This window comes from Myiozetetes cayanensis, unplaced genomic scaffold, assembly GCF_022539395.1.
Source record: "Myiozetetes cayanensis isolate MyiCay16 unplaced genomic scaffold, myiCay2020 scf7, whole genome shotgun sequence".
Classification (NCBI taxonomy): domain Eukaryota; kingdom Metazoa; phylum Chordata; class Aves; order Passeriformes; family Tyrannidae; genus Myiozetetes; species Myiozetetes cayanensis.
In genome coordinates this window covers 35,536,509-35,554,501 of record NW_026087964.1, presented here as the reverse complement: position 1 = coordinate 35,554,501, position 17,993 = coordinate 35,536,509, and the positions used below count along the sequence as shown (strand labels likewise).

Below are 17,993 nucleotides of genomic sequence, written 5' to 3'. Positions count from 1 at the left end.
ACAAGAGAAACATTCAGAAGATAAAGGAGCAGCTATGATCTCTGCTGACTGTGTGAAAGCTAGAATAGAGAAACTAAATAATTGTGGGCACAAATTTCAGCAGTAATGTTTTATATACTGGCCTGGTTTGCTCTGGTTTCAAAACCTTAAACAACAGAATGTCTCCTAAATTCACAGTCCTTACAGCAAAGAATTACGTGCACTATGAGCTTGACGTCCTGATGAAAGGAAGTAAGTTATGCCTTGATCTTGAAATTGTGACAAGAGCAGGTCATAAACAGCTACTGAAAAACACTTAAAATATTGTAGGAAAGCCTGACTCAGAAGAAAAAGCTTCTTTATCTCTCCTGACAGGCCTCACAATTACAGCAGCTGTAAGTTACTGAAGTGTAGCTAATTGAAAGATACAACACACTCACTATTACCATATCAGGAGTATTAAAGAAGAGAATGTAGTGTTGAGATTTGAATTCAGAACTGGGAAGGACTTACAGGTGACATTCAGAATTGCTGTAACCATCTGTGACTTTATATAAGCCTTCTTTGTAGGTAGACCTGTGATAAATCCATAGTAATGCTTGTGAATGTCATTTTCAGTATCACAGCTGAAGAGTGCTATGTCAGTTTTACTGAGGAGTGAATTGTTTTCCAGGGTATATTTTGTTATATTTAATTTCCAGAGCTCTTACACATTGCTATAGCAGTAGTTGTGCAGGCCAGGAAATCTCATGGATTACTCATGGGCAGAACAGACCACGCATGTGGATATGAAGTATCTGGGTACTTTAGGAAGTTACTGGGATACCTGACTTCTGTATATGCTTACTGTTCAACTGTGCCTGTTCCTTGTTAGAAAGTGTCTACACTGAAGACTGATGGTTTTTCTCCATGGTGTCATAGGGGTTACACAGTAAGTCTAATCAATATCATTTAAGCAACTTTTTTTACTGTGAAGACCTTTGCTGTTTTAGTCCAAAAGGTGAAATAGTGGTATAACAAAGAAGAGTTAAGCATGAGTCACTTCATCACCATGTATACACACAAACAGATGCACGTATACATGTATTTCCATTAAAATGGTAATTGCTGTCATGAAAATTTTCTCAGCAGTAGAAACTTCTAATTTTTGTTTTCATCTAGGTATTGCTACAAATTTGGAAAAAGACCCTTTGTTGTTGTTGAATCACATTTTCATAGATCAGAGACTTCACAGTATGATTTGCTATCAAGTGTTGACTCTAGTTGTTTTTTCCTTTTTATGAAACACATCACTTTAATGGTATGTATTGGCAGAATTGAAAGTGATAGGAAATGTTTGCTCAAATAATCTTTCTTGCAACAAACGTGATCCTTTATTTTGCAGAACTGCTGAGAAAAACAAAAGCCACAAACAGCTTGGTGTTTCCAGTTCAGACATTGTGAATTTTACCAGCATTAAATGATACCAAACAAGGCAATTTATAGTTAGGACCTCAGTGTCTGCCGACACCAGCCACGTTAGGTAGAACAGGATACTTGTAATACCAGATTCAGTAGACTTTTGAAATAGTGCTGGATGCACTGGACTGGTACATGTTTGGCAATTGCCATTTCAGAGGTATAGTTAGTAATTTTACTTTTAGGAAATCCATTCTGGACTTCTAAAGAAATCTTAAACTCTCATGCATTCCAAGAAAATCAGTGTCCTGTTCCTGGCTTAGTAATCCCCATTCAAAGCTTTAAATGTTGTCAAGTACAGCATGGGAGGGGATGTAATTTTATGGAGGTAATTTATTTTTTTTTTAAAATAAAAATTTGAGAGTCCACAATGGTTGGCATGTCAAAGCTTTTTTTGCACAGCTAGTGTAAATGAGATGCATTTGCCTTTTGTAAGAAAAACAGGGAGATTACTGAATTGACCTCCATAGATCATTGAATTTAGTCAGCTGTGTAGGAATCAGTCTGGAAGCTCTTTCAATTCCCTCTTCTAATCAGTCCTTCAGGGTCTATATTACTGACACTTCCATCTGAGCTTAATGATTTTTGAACTGTAATATTGTGCAAACCTCCATTGTGGATAGCTGAATGATATTTGGGTTGATTTACAGGCATGCCTATATCCTTGAATTATTTTCTAGTTTTTAAGACCAGAGGAATCTCGTGTCATATATCTCCCCCATGTAGAAAACAACATTTGAATCTCAATCACAACTTCTTTCTAGACCTCAGAATTTTTTAGATTTGGTTTGTTGTTTGATTGATTGTTTGTTTGTTTGTTTTTAAAAATAAAACATTCTTGTTTGATTTAAAAAAAAATTGAAAGATCTGATCTTAACTAGTATGATCAGAATTGCACACTCCAGTGTAGTTTTAAATGTCCTTGTTAAGTCACCAGCTAAGATGTTAAATTTTTGAATATCATAATAAAGAAAACACAAGAAGGGAAAGAGAAGAGAGGAAATAGAAGTATATAGTTATTTGTAGTATAGCACCACCTGGAAACCAGTTGTTCTGAATGAAAATGTATGTACAAGGTATTAAAATACACTTTCTTCACTGAAAATACAATGCAAGCAAAAAGGTTCCATTTAAATGATACAAATGATTCTGTAGTAGTTTAAGAATTGGACAGGCTCTCTCACAATGTCCATTGAGCTGTTTTATCTTCATTTGTTCTCACTCAAATTGCTGAGGATATAATTACTTTGTGTAAGGTTTTCTCTCTGCATTTTCAGCTTTTCTTTCCTGAAGGCGTCTGGTTTTATACTTTAAACAATACTAATTTAATTTTATTTGCAGGGTGGTATGGAAAGTAAATCTCAATTTGTGAAGATTCTCAAAGTTAAAACGAATGCTAGCAAAAAAACTTTCAGCACCTTGGTGATTGTCTGCTTTACTAGTGACATCTACCATTGCCTCCACTGGTTCACAGAAATGGATTATTGGGGTCTTTTACTGCATTTTGCCAAAAGCTGTTTGTTAGAATTATAATTACTTTTAAAATATTTCATTTAAATATTAGGACTTAATTGGAGTTGCATTCAACTGTCTTGTTATGTGTCATTAGTTTCTCCCATTTCTGTTTGCCAGTCATGCTGTACACATAGATGGAAACTTCTTAAACCAGAACCAAATGTTCCTGGGGCTGGAATGATAGGCAAAGTTGTTTACAAGAAAGAATCACAGATCATATTAAGTCTTAAGTTAAGCATGCGGTTTTGTTTCTTTTCTCTTTGGATCTTTATCTCACATTGTGCCTCAGTGTTTGTTTCCCAGTAAGCTCAGCTTCATTTTCACTTTCCATGCCCAATTATGCTTGTAGAGTCACAGGGAAGCAAGGGTCTTGAACTAAGATGATGTGCACAAGCTGTCTGTGCTGTCATCTTCCAGCCCCATGAAGTGAACGTGCATAGACATAAAATGCTTATGTGCAAAATGCGTAAGAGCTGTGACAGAAGAAAATGTCAGAGAACTCCTCAATGCGTGTCTTTAATGTAGTCTTATCTCAGTCTGGTATAATCAAATACAAAGGAGAAAGTGCAGATAAGAGATGTGAAGTCCAGGTACTGTTTTTCTGTCATTGACTTTTCCTACTGTACATCAGTCTGCTCTTTGTTGTGTGTTGCATTATCTGCAGCTACTGCTGGCTGAACTGTGTTGTGCTTGTTAGATAATGTTCTCCATAAACATACCAACCCAAAATCATAGAGAGGCCTGATCAGCCATGAGTGATACTGTTTTTATCTTTGTACTATCTTAATACTGTGTATGAGCTACCGTGCTTCTTCCCCATAGTCACATACCAGATTTGGAAACAGAGTGCTGGTGTAGTGCCAGTCTTCTAGCTGCCAGGATCTGGCATGTCATTCTCTGTTCTAGCAATGGGGAGATGCTTTATTTTCCCCTCCCTTTTTCCTAGTTGGCAGCATTCCTCTGTTCTCCCTGTTACGTTCTGGAGTGACTGAGTGATGTGGACTGAGTTCTGAGGACTAAAGAGGACTGGGTGGTGAAAAGGGATGAAGGGGATTGAGGAAACAGAGAAATTTTCAGTGCCACCTTGTTCTCCATCATCCACTGTAGAATGAATTTTCTCAGGTACAGGTCTTGCTCGTCTTGGAGGTTCATATCAGTTGGAAGAAAATGAGTATGGCGATGTTCCTGCATAAACCCAACAAATTCCAGGCATCCAGAGCTGAACTATAATACACATTGATTGGAAACTAGAGGTCAAAGAAGAAAGAGGACCACCCTTGCTTTTGGCTGCCCTAAAATCTTTTAATCATTGTTCAGGATGCTGGACAATGAGACAAAAGGCAGCATGTTCTTGCACTTATTTGCTGTTCATGATGTAGAAAACACAAATGATGCCACTGATCACTTCTGGGGGCTAAGCATGGAATTGTGAATAGGTATGTTATAGATGTATCTTTTGTGATTACCCGTCTTGTTTCAAGCAGATGTTTAAGTAGATGTTACTTATAAAACTGATGTTGGCATGTAATCTGTAAAAAAAACACTGGACCAGGACCAAGTGGGTTATAGTAGGAAGGTTATGAACCAGCAACAGAAATCAATCACTCTTTTTCTCCTTGGGGGATGGGGGGAAGGTGTAAAAAAAAAATAATCTACCTGCAAATGATGCCCTTAGTACAACATGTAGTAGTAATTAATGTATTTAGAGTAAGTGTTTGACACTCTGGAAGGTTTTACATAATTAGACCACAAAACAGCAAGATTTTTATATCATATACTAAATGTTTTCTGATCTCTGATGTTATTCTTTGGAGAATAAAGAAGATGCAGAAGACTATTTGTAAAACAGATGACTATGGTGCAATTGCATGATATACTTTTTTTAAATTCAGTTTAACCTGAAAACCTGAGGACTTGGTAGTGATGAGTACTGGCACAAGTGTTATTTAAAAAGAACTGCATTTAAAGGCTTAGAAGAATAACTTGAGACATCACTTCTGCAGTTCTACGTTAAAAGTGTAGCAATCCCACCCGCTCTGTCATGCAGACAAAAATTATGTGGAAATCATGGAAACTTTTCCTATGCAGATAAGGTGATGTAAATTTTCGCGGCAGCACTTTTGTGTAGCTGTATGGCAAAATGGAAGAGCCTGGGATGTTTCCTCTACGTTCTAGGCAGCTGCAGCGGCTGCTTCTGTGCTAGTAAAACTTTCTCAAGCTTTTCTGCGGGCTAGGGATGCCGGGTTCCTGGAGAGAAAGAAGTGAACTTCCAGCCTGGGACCAGAGCCTTTTCTGGCAAAAAGTGTATCACAAACTCCCAGTCCGAGGGGAGGGCGAAATAAAGTGTAAGGCCGCGGCAAGGGTGAGAAACGATCCCGATGGCGACTCGCTGGGGGAGACACACGTCTCTCTGCCTTTCCCGGCAGCCTGGTAACGCCTCCCGCACACATCGGGGAGCCCGGGGCGGCCGCGGGACTCTTAACGTGAAGCTGCCGAGTGGGACGCGCCGGCGGCGGCTCCCGGGTGAGTCACGGCGCGGTGGCCGCGCCGCCGGGCCCGCCCTATATAGCGCCGGGTACCTGCGGGCGCCGCTCCGCTCCGCCCCGAGCAGAGCCGAGCCGAGCAGAGCCCGCCGCCGCCGCTGCTGCCCGCTCCCGGGAAACCTGCGCTCGGGTATGTGATAGCTGCCCGCTCAGCCTTGCCGAGGTAAGATGGCAGGAGACTTTCACGAGTTGGTGCGTGACGCGTCTTCTTCAGATGAGGTGAACACACTGAAGGCAGAAGCAGTGATGGGAGGCGAGAAGTCAGGAAAAATGAAATCATGCTGTAATCGGACCGGGCAGACCGCCTTTCTTTCGAGTTTTTCTTTTTTTTTTGCATGACTTTCTCGCCCTTTTAGTTTGCTACATCGTCTGTAGTCGCATTCGAGTTTGGCTGATGTACTTTGTTTGCCGACCCTGGCCGTCCCCTTGGCGTTTCCAAATGCAGAAAGGATGCTGTTGTGGCGGCAGCGGCTCTGTGCATCTCTGTAGCTCAAGACTTGCTAAATCAGTCCTTAGTAAATACCATGGAGGAGTAAAATATTAGTGCTTTCGCAGCCTTCTTTGTAGGAGACTTCTGTAGGAACCCAGTGATAGTCCTGGAAGAGAGCTGGTATTGGGCAGGAGACTTGAACTTTTAGAAAACTTCTTAGCAAAATTAAACCAAAACCAAACGAAATATTCTTCTGTTTGGAAGTTTGGGGAGGTTTTACTGTGGTTTGGGTTGGTTTTTTTCCTGTGTGTCTATAAGGAAGACATATTTGGTGATCTGCCACTGATGCACTCCTCTAGACACACTTCTTTTTGTCTGATGTTTATCACTGAATGTTGAAAGGAATTTGGTGTTAGTAACTTTGTAACTTATAACAGTAACAGTTTTGGAGGGTTTTTTTTTTCTTTTCCAAGTCTTCAGCAGCTTTTTGTTTAAATTTTAGTACTGAAGGAAAGAAAAAAAAAAAAAAAGAGGAAAGTTTCCTGGCAGCAGGCACATAATTAGAAAGAAGGCTGGGAAAAGTAAGACTGGCCTTCCTTATAATGATGTGTTTACAGAAACTTGGAAAGCAAAGATATGCATTGGCTATCAAAGAGAAACCAACGTCTGCTGTTGGAACATTTGGGTCAGCTTTATATTAGGGAATATGGCACTGCAGAGCATATATCTAAAAATAGGAGTGGACACAGTCAATGTTTCATTAGGCTTTGAGGTCAAGAAACTGTTTTTCCATGGTACTCTGTGGCTGTATTGAACTGAAATCATGATTCCTGGGAGCAAACCTTATATTTCTGAAATTAACTTCATAAGATGTATTACATATTGTGCGGAAAGTTTTATATTCTCTCACAAGTCTGCGTGCACAGAAATTCACTGGAGGTCTGGGGTGGGAAAAGTTATGATGATGTTCAAGGAAGTCCAACAGTTTCCAGACATCCAGAGCTAGTCTGTGATTCACGATGCATACCAGACATAGAAGGATTAAGATACAGAATCGATAACAAGAGGATGGAAAAAAAAAACCAGAAAAAGTTAAATATCTTTCAACACAATGGTTGACTATCTATGGTATCTAAACCACTTTGCTATGAAAAAGGGTGCAAATACTTTTGAAAACAGGATTCTGAGAGAGTTTCATCCTTTTGGTTGGGGAACATAGCCTGAAAGAACTGCTTGTGAAATAATGTTCTGGTACTAAATTTCCTGGCTAGGAGGAGAAAACCTGTGGGAAAAGGTGAGGGCAAAAGGATAAGAGTTGGAATAAAAAACTAGAAAGATGAGGTAGGAGGTATACAGATGTTCTAGCAACTTTTGAAACACTTAGGAATATGCAGATAGGATTTTATTGGAATCAGGAGTGTCTCATTTGAATAAAAACATTGCTTTCATCTTTGAGATAATCACAAAGTCAGAATTTATCAAGTTATCATATACTGCAATCTGACATAGAAGTTTTCCTAAAATTGGTATGGTGCATATGTGGTAAAGGTTTGTTAGCAGTTGGCAGAAATATGGCACATAACTTTTCTGGTAGCTTTATGGGAGTCAAGACATTAAAAAGCACTGCTGTAAAACACATTATTATGTTCTTATATTTAACGAAATCCTAGAATATTCTCTATTGTCTTTAAAATGTTCTTAAAATTCTCTCTCTGTTTTTTTTTTTTTTTTTTTGGTAAGAGCAGAACAGTTATACACATAATTGTCCTGGCTAAGCTCATCTTGCTGGACACTCATGCAACATATTATTGTGGGCCTATTATTTTTGATTGGCCTGAGTTGACTGTTTTCTCTTTGTGATGTGTGATGATTGCAGCTTATAAAACTTTGCAAAGTATTATTCTAACGTAATTACTTATTTGTGTAATTACAGTTATTTTAAAGTAACTATTGAGAGCTATGCTTCCAGGTAACAGAAAGAAACTCGCTATTCTCTGGTTGGCACCAAAGAATTTTTTGAGCTTATATGATGGTGTGCAGGGCACAATAGTCTAACTACTCCACAAACAAGAGCGTGATTGCACCTTGTCATCCCCTTTGTGGTCTGTGTGACTGCAGCAGCCATTTCTAATAGCTGTGTAAGCTATGTTAGAACGGCATGCCTCCTTTTTTGTAAGGACACAGTGGTAAATCTGATGAGTAATGTTCAGCTGCTGGGCTTTAGGCATTGTAAGACCAAGGGAGTGGTCTGGGTGGAATTGATCTGTGGGAATGTTGGTCAAACCACTTACACTGGGAATTTCTTCTTTCTCTACTCTACAGAATTTCTTTCTATTACTCTGTTTCAAAATGATCCATGAGACACTTACCTTATTGACCTTACCTGGTTCTCAGCTGGGCAGAGTAAACCGATCTTACTTGTACAGCTGTGTATTTGATGGGAAATTTTTGTATTCCTCAAACAGCAACCTAATTTCTCTTCCAGTTCTGCTTAAATTAGCTGCTTTGCAATTTTGCTCATGCCAGCATTAATGTGGATCCTGGGAGCAGAGTAGACCATCAGTCAGTGAGATGTCATGTATGTAGGTTTCCTCTGTGTGTATAGCATTATTTCCTTGTAGATTATGAATATTTGTAGACACTAAACCTGAAAAATATGAAGATAAAGACCTTAGGTTTTAAAAAGTTGAATTTCTACTATAAAAATGTGTACATAAGGGAACTGCATAGGATGCAGTGCGAAGAAACTGTCTGAAAGAAGAAAATAAGCGTATGTACTATTAAGTTGCATGACTTCCATATGAAATATTTTCTGTTATTGTCATGTGTCTTTTCATTTGTTGTTTACTCTCCAAGAAAGGAGACTTCAAGTATTTGGGGACATACTGGTTCTTTAATGACCTGCAAAGAGTTAGTGGCCCTAAGATTTTGTTTTCCCAATAAAAATGTCTGGGTTGTATAGAACATATTAATTGATGGTAGTCCCATATATTCTTGAGAACATAATAACTGGCTTGAAATCATTCATCCTGGGAATATTATTTAATCAAAATATGCCTGCGGAATTTTTTTATTCATGAATCATCTTCCATCTTGTAAATATTCCTGCTTTCTTAACAGATAGCATTTCAGTGCTAGATTAAGCAATTAAGTTCCCTTTGGAGTGAAGCTCCCACTCAGTATCATAGTGATAATACATGCATTTGGAAGACTTAGGAAGAACACATACAGAGCAATTACTAATCAAGTTATAGTATGCCCAGAAGACACATTTTAACCTCTTACTCTGCAGAAATTGAAGAAGTGTCTTGTGACCACAAGTGTCAGAACTTCCTGGAGCATTACAGATCATTTAACGTTTGGGTATTCATATAATTAAAAATATAATTATCATAGAAGGAGAATCATAAATTAAGGCAGTTCTTTTTACATGTGAAGTCTACTTTCTGGATTAGCACACAAATAGAAAATTTAAGAAATATTCTTCCTCCACACTGTTGTCTAGACACTTAATGTGATCCTTTTCCCACCTGCTTGAGACATTCTAGCCTTTGCCAAGGCAGGAAGTTTGCATTTCCTTTATTGAAGCAGAAAGTGATTGTAGTTAGTGTATTGTGTATGGCACTCCCCAGTGCTTCCCACTTTCACAAAGGGAAGGGGTTTAAGATAAACAGATTTTATTTTTATATAAATAAATACAGTGGGCTCAGTTTCTTGATGGGCTTTTGCTGGCTTATGCACTTGTGTGAGGTGAGCCAAGAAAAAAACTGAAACTGCTTTCACTAGTTTTCATAGTGTACAAATCTCTCCAGTAATAATTTGAGTAAGAAATCTTTGATTACCTTAGATTATCTTATACCATCCTTTAGTAGCAGTTATTCACAATTCCCTGAAGTCCTTCCCAGGACATTCTTCTGAACCTGAGAAACTGTATTTGTTCACATCACCAAAATATATTCTCCTTGAAATTCCTCTTTAAAATGCACTCAGGATTTTGTTTGTTACCAATTTCAGAAGATGGTGTACATTATATGTGCTGGTCTATAATGTAGGATAAGAAAAATCAATTCTTCTAATTATTATCTTTGAGAAATAAATCTTTTATCACAGTTCACTATAGTATATTTCAAGCAGAAAGTGGCAATATGGCGTTGAGTTCATACCTCAAAAATATACATACCTTAAAAATATGCAAGAGTTATTTAGTTCAAAAGTTGAGTCTGTGCATCAGGAGGTGCAATACTACATTACCAAAGTGTCCAAGTTTTGGTAAATGTTCCTAAGACGGCATGTCTTATTTATCCTTTAGGTATTGTGTAAAGTAAAGGCTTTTTAGAAAAAGACCATTATTTGCAGACATGATGTGTCAGCCAGCAGAAATGTACAGGAAAAGATTTTTTTGGTTTTCATTGGCAATATGGTTACATTTTTTTTCCAGACTAAAATGTAAAAATAGATTAACACACAAAAATACTGGTTTAGTGATGTTAACATTTATAACAATCAAATAACCTCATCAAATTCACTGATACTCATCTTGTGTGCTACTGTATCCATTAAAACAACATAGTACCTGAGGTGTGTGTGTAAACAGGAAAACAGAGGGTATCACATTTACAACATTAGTATTTAACTCTTTGCTTTTAGTCTCAAGTGGGTTTGTTGCAGTCTTTGCATTTACAAGAAAATGACCAAACTTTGTTCTAAAACAGGTGGCCAAGAAGGCCAATGGCATCTTGGCCTTATCAAGAATGGTGTAGCAGCAGGACCAGGGAAGTGATCATCCCTCTGTAGCTGGCACTGGTGAGGTTGCACCTTGAGTACTGCATTCAGTTTTGGGTCACTCACTTTAAAAAGGGCATGGAGGTGCTGGAGTGTGTCCAGCTGAGGGAGCTGGGTTTGTTTAGTCTCGAGAAAGGGAGGCTCAGGGGGGACCTCATCGCTCTCTACAACTACCTGAAAGGAGGCTGTTGTAAGGTGGGAGCAGGTCTCTTCTACCGTGCCTGCAGTGAGAGGACAAGAGGAAATGGACATAAGCTGAGACAGGAGAAATTCAGGTTAGATATTAGAAAACATTTTTCACCATTAGGGTGGTCAGATATTGGAATAGGTTACCCAGGGAAGTGATGGAGTCCCCATCCCTAGAGGCATCTGGGTCTGGTGCTGGGTGATATAGTTTAGTGGTTTAGGGGTCACAGGGGTAGTGCTGCATTGATGGTTGGACTTGATGTTCTTACAGGTTTCTTCCAATCTTGATGATTCTATGATTCTATAAAAGCATGGAATTTAGATGAAGATTTCTCTCTTATGACAAATGCACTTCAGAGAGCAAGGCATGCATGCATGCGGTATCTGATGGGCTGCAGAAACTTCCTTAGGAGGTCCTGTCTGGGTTCTAGTGAATAGAAAAAGAGTATGGAATATTTAGATTTTTTTTTTTTTTACTTCTTCTGCTACAGATTCATTTAAAAAGTATGGTCCTAGTTCTCCAGACACACTGAATACAGAAATCTGGTTTAAATCAAGACTCACATGTGTTACAGCAACTTTTCTCAGGAGAGCCAACCTGCTGGTTTTAGGCCAACCTTTGAGCTGGTCTTGCTCCTACCCATTTTTGCACTTTACTCACAACTTGGAAGACTTCTCCTTAACAAAGCATCATTATGTTCTTTCTGTAGTTGGATTTTGAAGTATTTTTAATTTTTTTACTCTATGACTGAATCTGAATTCTTCTGAATAGGCTGAATCACAGTTCTTTATGAGGGGAGATAATGCAAGTATGTTTCCGTGTACATATGAATCTAATGGTGTGTGAATGTATATGTGTGTGTGTCCTTACACAGCATAAAGTAAAAATCTGTATCTGACACATGAGGATCATTTGTTTAAAGCAGCTATTTGAGTGCAAAACACTTTTAATAGCCAACTCTGGCTAGCAAGGAGATTCACCAAGGCAACACAGAAAGTTTTGCACAAATGAAAGGAGAGTTTCCTTGCGCAGAAACCCAGTGGTGCTGTATTTCTTCCAACCCACCTCACTGTACTTATTTTGGCTCTGAAATATAAAGCCTTTCTTTTCAGTGCTTGAAGGCTTCAGGAGGGCAACTTGATTCATGATTGTATTTTGTTTCGACCAAAGATCTAGTGAAATTTTTAGTACAAGTGAGGGTATGAAAATCCCAGAGGTGGTTGTAATATTTTGTTGATGGGGTACTTCCATGCAGTCTGTATTTGTGTGTGACCTGTGTTTCCTATCAAAACTTCTAGGGAATTAAATGAAGGCATGAGTTACTTGGTATTGTATTACTGATGGTAAGTCTGTTGCAAGATGATGCCATTTCTGTGCAAATCTGAGGTGCCTAAAACCAGAATTATGTGAAGAAATATTTAAAGGGATTATTGATATTCATACAGAGATGTTGGTGCATATCTACAGATGTCTTTCAAACATTTTCACGAAAAAGACTGTGTGGGCTTCAGAAGTGTTCATCAATATTGCTCAGATGACAAGTCACCAGACTTTGTATTTTTTCTCTATAAACTGTAGATTATTGTCAGTGAACAGACACTTTTTCAAAACAGACATGTTTCCTGGTCTGACAAGTCCAAATTTCATTCTTTTTCTGTTTCTAAAGCTACCTGAAAATTTTCGTATAGTCGTGATAAATCTCACATGCACAGATTTGAAGTCCTTGCTGAATTGCATGTTTATTCTTTTACATATAACATTTGTAGGCTATTTTTTCAGGCAGTAAGTAGATTGCCATACTGCTTGGCTATGCTCTAGGAGAAGGTCTTGATTTCCCATACGTCTTCATAGTTTTCCTATCTCTAAAAAAATCTGGAGAACTGTATGTAACTAAAAAAGAGAGACACCCCTTCTATCAGTTTCTGCAAGCATATGAAATCCAATTAATAAGGTGAGACTACGGAATTTCAAACTACATTGAAAGTATATTACGTTGTCTTGTGAGTCTCTAGGATATTACATGTGGTTTCCATTCTTTTATCTTCCATGACTTTTGGAGTTTCTGCTAGAGATTTCAAAGTTATTAACTGTTTAACATTTTCTTAAGTGGTTCATCAGGAACTTCGGGAAAAGGATTGCTTCAATTTTCTGCTTTACATTAAAATACCTAAGCCTTTTTGTTTGGTTAGGGCGGGTTTTTTGTTTGTTTGTTTTAAAAGAAAAGAAAAAAATTACTAACAGTTGTACTTCAGGAATGTTTGTGCCCACAGAACACAGAAATTTCAGGGGGAAAAAAACTAAGGTTAGACACTGCTTTCATGTATATGCAACTGAATTTGATGGATATTGCATGTACATTTGCCTACATAGATGGAGATAAAAAAAGAGTGCCTGTTAAGATATTTTTCAAACAAAGAATGAATTTTTAGGTGTTGACTCTGAGCTTAGATCTATGATTGTCTCTGGCTCATAAACCATAGCAACTTTAAGTGTTTCTGAGATTCTAGAAATAAAAATGTATACACTGATTCTAAAATTCTAGGCTCTCATGCACCCATCCCTTCAAAATTCAGTGGTCTTGTTGATGGTTAAATATAAAGAGACAATTAAAGGTATAAAGAGGCAATTAATATAAATAATGATATTTATCTCAATAATATGAAATACAAAGAAAAAGGAGCAGAAGGCTCAGAAATCAGGAGCTCTGCCGTGTTTCCCTTGCTCTCCTACCAATTGTATGGCTCCAGCCCTTGCTGGAACATATTGCACCAATCTAGTCTTGATGTCAGAGGCACATCACGTGGTAGGACCAGTGCACGGTGGAACCCTTCCCAGGATGGTGAAGCTCAGCACTGACCACATGCCTCACAGTTAACCCAAGATCAAGGACTTGGTTTCAGTCCTTGAAGGAAGCAGCACTTTCTGGAGCACAGGCTGACATTTAAAAGGAGCAGGCATTTTGTGATTGTCTGTCTAAGCTTCAGCATATCCAGCTGGTCTGTCATACCTCACTGGAAGTTTTCTTCAGCAAATGATCATGGGGATTCTGCAGGTTCTGCAAGAAGTATTGAGAAATTTAGACCTCTGAAACACACGTAGAACTTGTGAATGTTCTGTTCGTTGCAGACTGCAGTAATAAATCAATGTATTAACATATGAGCAGAAATGTTAAAAATTAGTTTCAGGTTCTTTTGCCATATGGGTCTTGAGATTAAGTAAGCCATTCCTGCACTTCTGACAAGGATCTGATTATTATCTATGGGCAAGGTTCTTTGTGTGGTGAAGTGTTTGGTTCAGAAAATGTATTGATATCTTTAATGCTAGATTTAGTATGTTGTTTTACTAAAAGGCAATAAAATACTTCTGGTTTCATCCTCTTCTGGCTGCAGCTTGCTCCTCCTTCGAGCTGCCAGACAATGCTATTGCATCCTCACTTCGAACAGTCTTTGAAACTGTTTTGTAACTTTGTAAAGTTAACATTCCCGCTGGGTACACACTTTGGACTTTTTTTGTGGTACACTGTAACCAGAAAAGAGGAGTGACCTAGGGACAGTTAATTATAAAGAATTACAAAAGCGTTGAGCTGACCGTCAAGGCTAATTGTCGGTTTGTAGCTAAAACACAGCACTCACATTATGTCCTTTTTTGGATTAAGAAGATAGATGTTTGTGCTTTAAGCATTACTGTCTACAAATGCAAGAGACAGGCCCTGTTTACTGAGTGAATTCTTGTAAGAGTACTGAATTAGTGCAATTGTTTGCAATGCTAATATTTGAAGGAACATGCTCATTGATAAAGAGTGGAGCAGAATAGAATTGGAATGCTTTTAAGCAGGAAGCTGATCTGTAGTAGATGAAAGTTGGGGGAGTTGAGTGAATTTGTATGAATATACAGAGCTCTGAGGTGCCTAATACTTTTACTAAGTAACCTCTCTATTTTCCAAAAAGGTTTATTGTGTTGGCCAGAATTTCCAGTACTGATAGAGCAAAGTTGGTTATGCAGAGTAATAGAGGACTGACTAATCAGAGTGAATGAAACTGGGATGTTTGGGGGAGATTTTTAAATCATGTGAATAGTACCTCTTTAATTAACGGAAGTGCCAGGACCTTCTGATACAAGACAGAAGCTGCTTGTCTGAGAGCTTAAAATCTTCATAAATTCATAATTAAATCATACTTAATATGCCTCTGAGTTAGAGAAATTCTCTCTGTCATCATTGATGGTCTTTGTGATAGAGATAGAATCACGGAAATTTGCTGTCAAGCTTCCCAAGATACTGATGTTAATCTCTGTGGTTGGTTGTTGAGATTATTTTCAAATGCTTCCTCTATTTAATTACCTCAGATTCCTCAAAAGTTTTGTTATAGATTGAAAATGTCTTTGTCAAGAGTCACTTAAAAAGGAAGTTACTAAAATGATTAATTTCTCAATTAATTGCCCTTCATTTTGGAAATTTTAGGGTTTGCTAAAATCACTGGCCACGGCTGAAATCTGTAGAATAATTTAAGTAATGGCAACATGCTACATGAAGGACAGAAAAGAGGAGGTGAAATAGTTTTTTGGAAGGTGGGAGACATATGAAAAATGTATTTCCCTAATTGAGAAGCAGTTTAATGTTTCAGAGTTTTCCTTGGATGCTCTTGGGTGTATCCATTCAGGTCTAAATTAATTGTTTGTCCTGTAAATTGCTGTCTGTGCCTAATTTTCTTGCTGTCTTTTATCAGGTCTTTCATTGCACAGATTACTGTCATATGAGCAGTGTACATGGAAGTGTAGATTGCCCTGTTTTGTGGACAAGGACATATGTTCAAACTAAACTATCATACTTTTGGTTTAATGGAAAAATTTCAGTGGTGCTTTTTTCAGAAAATATTAATAGTTCTACTATTATAATAGTAGATATTGTCCAGTGCTTTTGAGTATTTGTCTTTCGAATTAAATTGTCATTGAGGTACTAATTCTTGAGATTTATCTGTGGCATGTTTAGATTTTTTGTTGCCCAGTAAAATCAGGATTACATTTACTATTGTTTATGAATTTAGACACTGGCCTAAAAGCTGAAGGATAAGTAAGCAATAAGAAATAATAGTGTTGTACATCATATTCAGGTTGTGCCAAGTCAGGCTATGGCTGGGAATACACAAAGTTATAAAAGCCTTTAGGAAGTGTCAAGTTTAATTAATTGTGCTTCATTAAACTTTACTCTTTCTGTTCCATAATAAGTACGTGCACCTAAATAATTTGGAGCCCCTGCTATGGTAGGAATATCTTTTCTGGTGTAATTCCACCAGCCCAACTGCTTCCTTCAGCTCTAGATTCAGTTTCCTAGCCCAAAACAGAAGGGAAAAGCAACATTTCTCAACTGTAGGTTAAATGTACTGTAGAAAATTAGTACAACTGGTTGTTAAGCCAAAGTTAACTAAGTGATACTTAGCTGGTATTGAAGGACATACCTTCTAATTTACATATTTTTAGATATTTCAAATTGTTATTCAACTGATGGTGGCAGAGTTTCTTCTGAGACTTCATTGTGTGAGCTTTCTCAAGATTTCAGAGAACCACAGAATCATTCAGGCTAGAAAAAACCTTTAAGATCGAGTTCAACCCATTAACCCAGAGTCACCACCGTGTTCACCTTTAAACCATGGCACCAATATGGCACTGAAGTGCCATATTCACATGTTTTTTGAACACTTCCAGGGATGGTAACTTCACCACTTCTTTAGGCAGCATCTTCCAAAGCTTTACAACTTGTATAAGTTACATATTATTGCCTTTACCATGGTCATTCAACAAAAAGGTTCTCCTGAGCTCCTGAGAAATTCTGTCTTAACAATTAATAGGAAGGTTTTTCTAATTTTTTGAAGCAGATTATGTCGTTCATCACTATTGTCTACATTACTTGGATTTGTGTGCCATGATAAGCCTTCCCTGTGATCTGAATATTTATTTAAAACTTGGAAAAGACTGCAGTGTGACACCAGGGAACACTGAGTTAATATCCACAAAAAATTCTCATACTCCTTTATATATAGGGGCATCTTCCAGGCACAAAAGAAAGATTTCTGCATTTTCACTGCTTGAATCTTCTATTCAAGGTTGTCACGAAAAGCAGCATATTTAGACTTTGTAACAAGTTTTCTGGGAAGACCATGAAGATTGACTCACTTAAATCACACTACCAAATGCTGATCATTGCTTTCCTTTTCTGTTACTACTGATTGAACTTAACTTGAGACCTGGGTATGAAACCTTTGCATCTCCAAGTATTTCTGTACCATTTAAGTGGCCAACTACTGAGATACTTAATTCTCCTAAAAAAAATAAATTACTCCCAAAGCATAAACTAAAACTTTTTAAACAAAGCATTTCAATACATGAAGGAATTTTTAAGTAAAAATTTTCAATTTTTTTTGAATGAAGTTAAATTCATATGAAAGTTACCTGATTTTCAGAGCTACTACTTACTGTTGCTCCTATTGATTTCAGTGGTATGTCTGTGTGCCTGAGCACACAAGCTACTGGTTTGAATTCCTTGCATTCATTTACACAAGTTGGGAAAGTGATAAAACAAAAAGATGATAGATTCAACATGTACATGCCCAGCTAGCATATCAGTTCTGCCTGTGGAAGCTATATGTAGCAGGCTAACTTGCATAACAAGGGTGGTAGGATGGATGAGTGAGAGACTTGCAGTTGAATTTTTTCCACTACAGCTCATTTTTGCAGATGTTTTCTCTGATTCCAAAATGACAGAGCAACAGCGTAAAAAAAACTTAAAAGTGTTATAATAACTTATTTAGCAGGAACTGTGCTTATTACCCATCAGCAGGTTTTGGTGATGTTTTATTGTGATAAGATTCAATTAATGTTAGATAAATACAGCTACCATATTATTTTGGATTGTTTCTTTCATTCCTCTGCTTTCCCTGACATTTTATGAAAACTAGGCATTAATTTAAACCACTGCTAAAATGATATTTTAGAAAATGAGCACTGGCTGATTCTCATAACTCTTCATATTGTTATAGAAAAAAGAAAACCTAATTATGGAATAAATAGCCAATCCGTGGATCAACACAAATACACAAGGTTGAAA

At 37.6% G+C, this 17,993-nt stretch overlaps 1 protein-coding gene across 8 annotated transcripts in view; it reads left to right on the top strand.

Annotated features, from left to right (window-relative positions):
* The window catches only part of PALLD (palladin, cytoskeletal associated protein), a 200,840-nt gene that overhangs the window by 129,830 nt on the left and 53,017 nt on the right, over positions 1 to 17,993 (top strand). The window contains exon 1 of one of the 8 annotated variants that reach the window (XM_050338275.1): positions 5,534 to 5,658. The exons of the other annotated variants lie outside the window; for them this stretch is intronic. The gene's annotated coding sequence lies outside the window, so the exon portion shown is untranslated. Of the gene's footprint in view, positions 1 to 5,533; positions 5,659 to 17,993 lie in introns of those variants that run through there. 8 annotated transcript variants of the gene reach the window in all.